The sequence below is a fragment of the Penaeus vannamei genome, chromosome 43, assembly GCF_042767895.1.
Source record: "Penaeus vannamei isolate JL-2024 chromosome 43, ASM4276789v1, whole genome shotgun sequence".
Classification (NCBI taxonomy): Eukaryota; Metazoa; Arthropoda; class Malacostraca; order Decapoda; family Penaeidae; genus Penaeus; species Penaeus vannamei.
In genome coordinates this window covers 21,586,099-21,593,598 of record NC_091591.1, presented here as the reverse complement: position 1 = coordinate 21,593,598, position 7,500 = coordinate 21,586,099, and the positions used below count along the sequence as shown (strand labels likewise).

General features: G+C 42.2%; 1 protein-coding gene across 1 annotated transcript in view; it reads left to right on the top strand.

The window, feature by feature from the left end:
- Positions 1-7,500, top strand: part of LOC113803954 (cell adhesion molecule Dscam2) — a gene marked incomplete at its 5' end in the record, with an annotated part of 610,085 nt that overhangs the window by 29,369 nt on the left and 573,216 nt on the right. The window lies entirely within an intron of this gene.

The window sequence follows — 7,500 nt, the reverse complement described above, 5'->3', positions numbered from 1 at the left end:
CTCTCTCCCTCTTCCTCCCCTCCTCCCTTTCTCTTCCTGCTCCTCCCCCTTCAATTACCTCTCTCTCCCACCACCTCTTCCTCCTTCTCCTCCCTCTCCCTTACCACTCCCTCCCTCCTCCTCCACCCTCACCCTCACCTCCTCTCTCCTCCACCACCTCTTCCTTCCTCTCTTCTCTCTCTCCCTCTCCCCACACCTCATCCCTTCCCTTCCAAGCCCCCTCACCTCACCTCTCTCTCCACCACCTCTTCCTTCTCTCTCTCTCTCTCTCCCCTCTCCCCACACCTCCCCTCTTCCTCCCACCCCTCACCCTCACCTCTCTCTTCCACTTCACCTCCTTCCTTCTCTCTCTCTCTCCCTCTCCTCTCCCCTCATCTCCCCCTCCCCCGCCTCATCCCCTCAATCTCCTTCCACCACCCTCTTCCTTCTTCTTCCTCTCTCTCTTCTCCTCTCCCCCTCATCTCCCCCTGGACAAGCCTCATCACCCCCTCTCTCCACCACCTCCTTCCTTTGACTATCTCTCTCTCACCCCCTCTCTCCCTCCTCCCCCTCTCACCCTCACCTCACCTCTCTCCACCACTCCTCTTTCCTTCTCTCTTCTCCTCCACCTCATCTCCCCATCATCCCTCCCACTTCTCCCCGCTCCATCACCACTCATGCCCCCCTGCCGGCTCCCTAAGAGGATTCTCTACTCTGACGGTGAAAACCCAGCGGGGTGCTGTGCAGGGGATGGCTGGGTCGAGTTTTAAGGGCATTGCCGACAGCCGCGGGTATGGGGAGGATAGGGAAGGGGGAGTGATAGGGATGATGAGAGGGCATGGGGAAGGAGATAGGGAGGGTATGGGGAGGAAAGGGAGGGTTTTTTGGTGGTGTAAGAGGGGGGCGGGGGGGGGGAGAATGAAAGTGGAGAAGAGGAAAAGAAGAAAGGGAGTATTGGTAATGAGAGTGAAGAGGAAAAGAAGGAAGGAGTGTTGGTAATGAGAGTGAAGAGGAAAAAAGAAAAGGAGTGTTGGTAATGAGGAGATTGAAAGAGGAAAAAGAAGAAAAATGAGTGCTTGGTAATGAGAGTGGAAAGTGAGGATAAGAGTTAGCAGTGTTAGGTGAAAGAGAGTGAAGAGGGAGAAGAAGAGAAGTGAGTGATTGGTAATGAGAGTGAAGGAGACAAGAAGAATAAAAAAGCGAGTGTTGGTAATAAGAGTGAAGAGGAAGAGAAGAGAAGGAGTGTTGGTAATGAGAGTGAAGAGGAAAAGAAGAAATGGAGTGTTGGTAAAGAGAGTGAAGAAGAAAAGAATAAAAGGATTGTTGGTAATGAGAGTGAAGAGGAAAAGAAGAAAAGTAGTGTTGGTGATGGAGTAAGGAGAGAAGAAGAAAAGGAGTGTTGGTAATGAGAATGAAGAGGAAAAGAAGAAAATGAGTGTTGGTAATGAGAGTAGAGAAGAGGATAAGAAGAAATTGAGTGTTGGTGATGGAGTAAGTAGAGGAGAAGAAAAGGAATGTTGGTAATGAGAGTGGAGTTAGAGGAAAAGAATAAAAGGAGCATTGGTGGCGGAGTAAGGAGAGGAGAAGAAAAGGAGTAGAGTTAGAGGAGGGGAAGGAAAGGAGTGTTGGTCTTGAGGATGGGAACGGTAATGAGGATGGTGATGTTGGTACCGTTGGTTGTGAGGTGTAGATTGTGTGGAGTAATGAGGGAGATAACGATACAATGAGGGTGGCAGCGTTGGTAATGAGAGTGGGGATTAAAGTCATTTCATAAAGTAGGTTTTGGTCGCGTTGGTAATGGAAGTGATATCTATGTGATATTGTTAATGGTGTTGATAATGAGGGAAGTAAAGATAGCAACAAGGGTAATGATGGTATTAAAGACTATGGTATAGCTAATGAAGGTGGTGGTAATGGTAGCGAAGTTGCAGATGATGGTGACGACAACATTCATGTAAATAAATGTAATGATATTCGTTATGAGGTGTAGAGTGTGTGGAGTAATGAGGGAGATAACAATACGATGATGATGAAGATGACTTTACCGATGTTGAAAGTGGCAACATAAATCACTAAAGATAGTAGGGATAAGTTGACGATGGTAGCGACAATGATAAATGTTGCTTATCGAAAAAAATGAAAGTGAGAATGAAAATGACTCAACTGAAAATGGCAACAGAAATCAATAATATATATAAAGGTGATAGTGAGATATTGATGAAATGAGTCACAGTGATAACTGATATCGAAAACGGATATGGCAATAATGACTTTTATTTAATGTGACTGCAATAAATCCCTGACTTTAAGCATGACACAATGACAAACTAAATATTGTCATACATATAAACTACAACACACAAAAGAGAAAAGAAAAGAAAAGACCTCAACGGGAATAATTATTTTCCCAGGCAGTCGGAACGCCCCAGCTGAAGGACCTTGCAATATTTTGTTGTGAAAGTCAGGAGAATTGCATAAACTCTGCGGACCCTTCACGCCCTCTTTCACTTTACTCTCCTTTCAGCTGACGATGAGCAGCAATGATGGAGACAGAGAGCGGGAGGGGAGGGGAAAGGGGTGAGGGAAAAATGGTGGAATGGTGAAGGAAAGGGTGGAAGGAAGTAAGGAGAAAATATGGATGAAATGGATGAAGGGAAGGAGGGAAAGAGGGAAGGAGAAGGAAGGGAAGAAGGAAGGGAGAGAAGGAGGGAGAAAAGAGAGAAAGAGGGGGAGAAAGGCAAGGATGGAGGGGAGAAAGCAGGGAGAACGGAGGAAAGGAATACGACGGAACAGAGAGAAGGAGGGGAAAAAATGGAGAAAACAGGGCTAGGTTGCTGAAAGAGTATATATGAGAGAGAGAGAGAGAGAGAGAGAGAATGAGATAGATAGCGAGAGGACGAAGGGAAAGAGAAAGAAAGGAAGAAGAAAAAAAGAGATAGTTAGATAGCTAGAGTGCGTAGGGAAGGAGAGAGAGGTAGGGAAGGCAAAGAAAAGATAAATATAAAGCGAGAGGACAAAGGGAAGGAGGATAGCGAAAGAGATAAAAAGATAAAGTGAGTGAGGACGAAGAGAGGTAGAAAGTGGAAAGAGAAAGAAAAGATAGACAAATAGAGAGGCTGTCGAAGAGAGAGAGAGAGAGAGAGAGGGAGAGGGAGAGAGAGCGAGAGAGAGGGTGAGGGAGAGAGAGAGAGAGAGAGAGAGAGAGAGAGAGAGAGAGAGGAAGGGGAGAGAGAAAGGGAAAATTAACAGGGAGGAAAGATTAATAATAGCTACCATGCGAAAATTGCAACACATGAACTACAAGGTCAAGCAAGAAAGAGGGAAGAGAGAGGAAGAGAAGGAAGGGAAAAAATGTGAAAAGGGTGGAACAGTTGGAGGGAAAAGGAAGGGAAAGCTCGAGAGAAAAGGTGAAACAAGGTAAAAAAAAAAGGTAAAAGGTAGAAAAACCTGATTAAAGAAAATAAGAGAAAAAACATTATCCAGAAAGAAAAAAAGAACACAATTAGATGGAGGTGTCTTGCATGAATAAGGGAAGAAAGAAAGAAAGGAAAAAAATATGGTTCAGAAGGAAAATAAAGATAAGGAAGTCTTTAGAAAGAATAAAGCATAGTTAAAAGAAGGAAAATTAAAGGAAAAGAGAGCATGAAAAGAGAAATATAAAGAAGAAATGAACATACTACCAAAAGGCAATAAAAATACTATAAATGAAGCTAAAGAAAGCAATCAAACAAACACACAGACCTACCTCATAGAAAATAAGAAAAGATTATTTTCTTTTTTATCGAAATCTTCATCATCCTGAGAAGGGAAATTAGATACAAATCCCTGACTTTATTCTTTATGTTGGAAGAAATGATGAGAAGGTCGATGATAGAATTAAGGATATACGAGAGAAAGAGAGAGATAGGGAGGGAGGGAGGGTGGGAGAGAGAGGGAGAGGGAGAGGGAAAGAAAGAGAGAGAGGCAGAGGAAAAGAAGGAGAGAGAGGGAAAGGGAAAGAGAGAGAGGGAGGAGAGAGAGAGCGGGAGTAGGAGAGAGGGAAAAGAAAGAGAGAGGGGAGAGAGAGAGAGAGAGAGGGAGGGGGAAGGGGAGAGAGAGCGAGGGGGAAAGAGAGAGAGAGAGAGAGAGAGAGAGAGAGAGAGAGAGAGAGAGAGAGAGAGAGAGAGAGAGAGAGAGATAAATAGAGAGAGAGAGAGAGAGCACATAAATACATAGAGAGAAAGGAAAAAGAGATACAGAAGAAACTAAAACCACATCGGAAAAAATAGGAAGACGATACAAAGAGAAAATAAAAGATAAGAAGGGGAGAAAGAGAAAAAAACAGACTACCTAAGGAAAGGCAGACACGGAGAGGCCCGGAATACTTCAGAACAAATCAGGTCATTTGAATTCTGGCTGTCTCTGTGCCCTGTGTTATGTGTTTTTGTTCTGTTATATTCTTTTTCTTTTCTCTTCTCTTCTTGCTGTACACCGAAAGCGGAAAAAAATGTTTTAATTATATTCTTTTTCTTTTCTTTTCTCTCTGTACACCGGAAGCGGAAAAAAATGTTTTAATTATATTCTTTTTCTTTTCTTTTCTCTCTGTACACCGGAAGAGGAAAAAATGTTTTAAATGAAGGAAATAAAATTTAAAAATAGGTAAGAGAGAGAGAGAGAGGGGGGGGGAGACGAGATGTTAAACCGAGAGGAAATATAAATAGAATAAGAGAGAGAAAGAATAAGAAAGAGAGTAAAAGAAAGAGAGAGAAAAATAGATAGATAGATAGATAGAGAATAAGAAAGAGAGAAAGATAGATAGATAGAGAATAAGAAAGAGAGAAAGATAGATATATAGAGAATAAGAAAGAGAGAAAGATAGATAGATAGAGAGATAGACAGAGAGTTAATATCACATTCAATTATATTACTTTGATGAAGAACCAAAAGATAGAATATTTGCAAAATCATTAAATTATGATAACGTTGACAATCATCTTGACTTGATGTTATATATATCTTCGACATAAGTGCTCATCAGTAACGGATATTAAAGCTTATCAAAGAATATATTGTTTTTGTATCTCTAATTATTCTATTCTTTTCCTTACGTCTTAGGAGGTAAAAAAAATATCTACAAAGAGAAAAAGAAACAGGGGGAAAATATGTTGATGAATTAGAAAAAAAGGAAGGGAAGATAGAGGAGAAGGCGAAGGAAAAGAGGAGAATGAGAATGAGGAGGAAGGAAGGTGAAGGGAGGGGGGAGACGAAGAGGAAGAAAGAGGATGGTGACGAGGATGAAGAAATAAAAGGAGAGGAAGAGGAGGAGATGGAAGAGGAATTATCATAACAAATGGAGCAAAATAAGAAGAGGGAGGAGGAGGAAAAGTCGAAAAGGGAGAATAAGAAAACGTAGAGATAATGAGAGAAGAGTAGACAAAGAAAAAAAATCATCCTAAGAACATCAAGAATCACAACGAAGCTGGAATTAATGATAATAATGATAATAAAAGAAAAATGATAAAGAAAATAACAGGGTTAACATTTATTATAAGAGAAATAATTAAAAAAAAACATAACAGTGAATATGATAAGAGTAATAGTAATATTAATAATAATGATAACAATACTAATGATAATGAAATAATGATAATTAGGATAATAACTATGCTAATGTTAAAAATCGCATTGATGATAAGGGAGATAAAAAATGAAAATAAAACAATTATGAAAATTATTATGGTTACACCTTGAACAATACTAATGATCGTGATAATAGTAATCATAATGATAAAAATAACAATTATATCATTATTATCATAATAACAACGAAAAACAACAAAACAGCAATAAAAGCGAAATTAAATTAAATCCCAACACCCCAAAGTTTTATCACAGGAGTAAAACTAGTGAAAAAAGAAGAAAAAAAAGAATTTGGACCTAAAAGAGCGGAGTAAAATTCTCCGACTTTGAGGATATATGTAAAGCGACTTCAATTGGAACGAATAGGGGTTAGACTGTAGAGAAGGAGGAAAGGGAGAAAAGGGGGGAGAGAGAGACAGACAGACAGACAGACAGAGACAGACAGAGAGAGAGAGAGAAAGAGAGGGAAGGGGAAGGGAGAGAGAGGGAGAGGGGGAAGGGGAAGGGAGAGAGAGGGAGAGAGAAGAGGGGGAAGGAAGGAGAGAGAGAGAGAGAGAGGGAGAGAGAGAGAGAGAGAGAGAGAGAGAGAGAGAGAGAGAGAGAGAGAGAGAGAGAGAGAGAGAGAGAGAGAGAGAGAGACAGACAGAGACAGAGGCAGAAAGAGAGAGGGAGGGAAGGAGAGAGAGAGAGAGAGGAGAGAGAGAGAGAGAGAGAGAGAGAGAGAGAGAGAGAGAGAGAGAGAGAGAGAGAGAGAGAGAGAGAGAGAGAGAGAGAGAGAGGGAGAGAGAGAGAGAGGTGGGAGAGAGAGAGAAAGAGAGAGGAAGAAAGAGAGTTAGAAGAAAGTGAATGGGAGGGAAAGGTTAGGTAAAAGGTAAGGCCAAAAGGGGATGCAAAAGAGGCTTTAAACTAGCAAAGAAAGATGTCATGAATAAGAGAAATAAAGGTTCGGTATATAGGGAAAGAGAGAGAAAATAGAAGAGAAAAAGAAAAGGATAGAAAAGAAACTAAAGAAAGAGACAGATCATTGAGGCGAAAGAAAGATTACCATGTTAACAGAGAGAGAGAAAGAGAAACAAAGAGAGAAAGAGAGAGAAAGCGAAGCAGAAAAAAAGAAGAAAAAGAGAAAGAGAATAAGATAAAGGACAAATGAGAAAGGTAAAGAGGGAGATGAAGAGAGAAATTAGAAATAGAAAGACAGGGAAAAAGAAGCAAAGATAAATGTACCGAAACAAAATGAAGAGAACGGAAGAGACCCCACTCCGCATATAAACAAAGAGAAAAACAAGAAACCAAAATGGAGATGAAAACGAAACAGCAAACAAGAAATAGAGAAGAAGAAGAAGAAAAAAAAATCGCCCCCTCCAAAAAAAAAGGGAAGAAACAGAACCCAAAAAAAAGCAACCTCCCTAAAAAAAAAAAATAAATAAAAAATAGACAGCGAAGAGAGGTTAAGGCAAGAGGGCGATGCCGGGAGAGGGACGGGAAGGAAGGAAACCCCGAGTAATAAAACGGGTTCCACTGGGCGTCTCTCTCCCCGCCAGCTGTGACACGCTCCGAGAGGTTCCTGTGTAACTTCTGAAAATGGGCGACGAATCCGGGTATTAATGCCTCATAACGCATCTTGATGGGGTGGAGGGAGAGGAGGAGGGGGGAGGAAGGGGGAGGAGGGGGGAGGGGAGAGGGGAGGGAGAGAGGAGGGAGGGGCAGAGGAAGGGGGGAGGAGGGGGGAGGAGGGAGGAGGGAGAAGAGGGGGAGAGGAGGGGGGAGGAGGGGGGAGGAGGAGGAGGAAGAGGGAAGGAGGAGGAGGGAGGGAGGGGGAGAGGAGGGAGAGAAGGGGGAGGGAGGGAGAGGAGGGGGAAGGATGGGAGAGGAGGGGAGAGGAGGATGGGAGAGGGAGGGAGG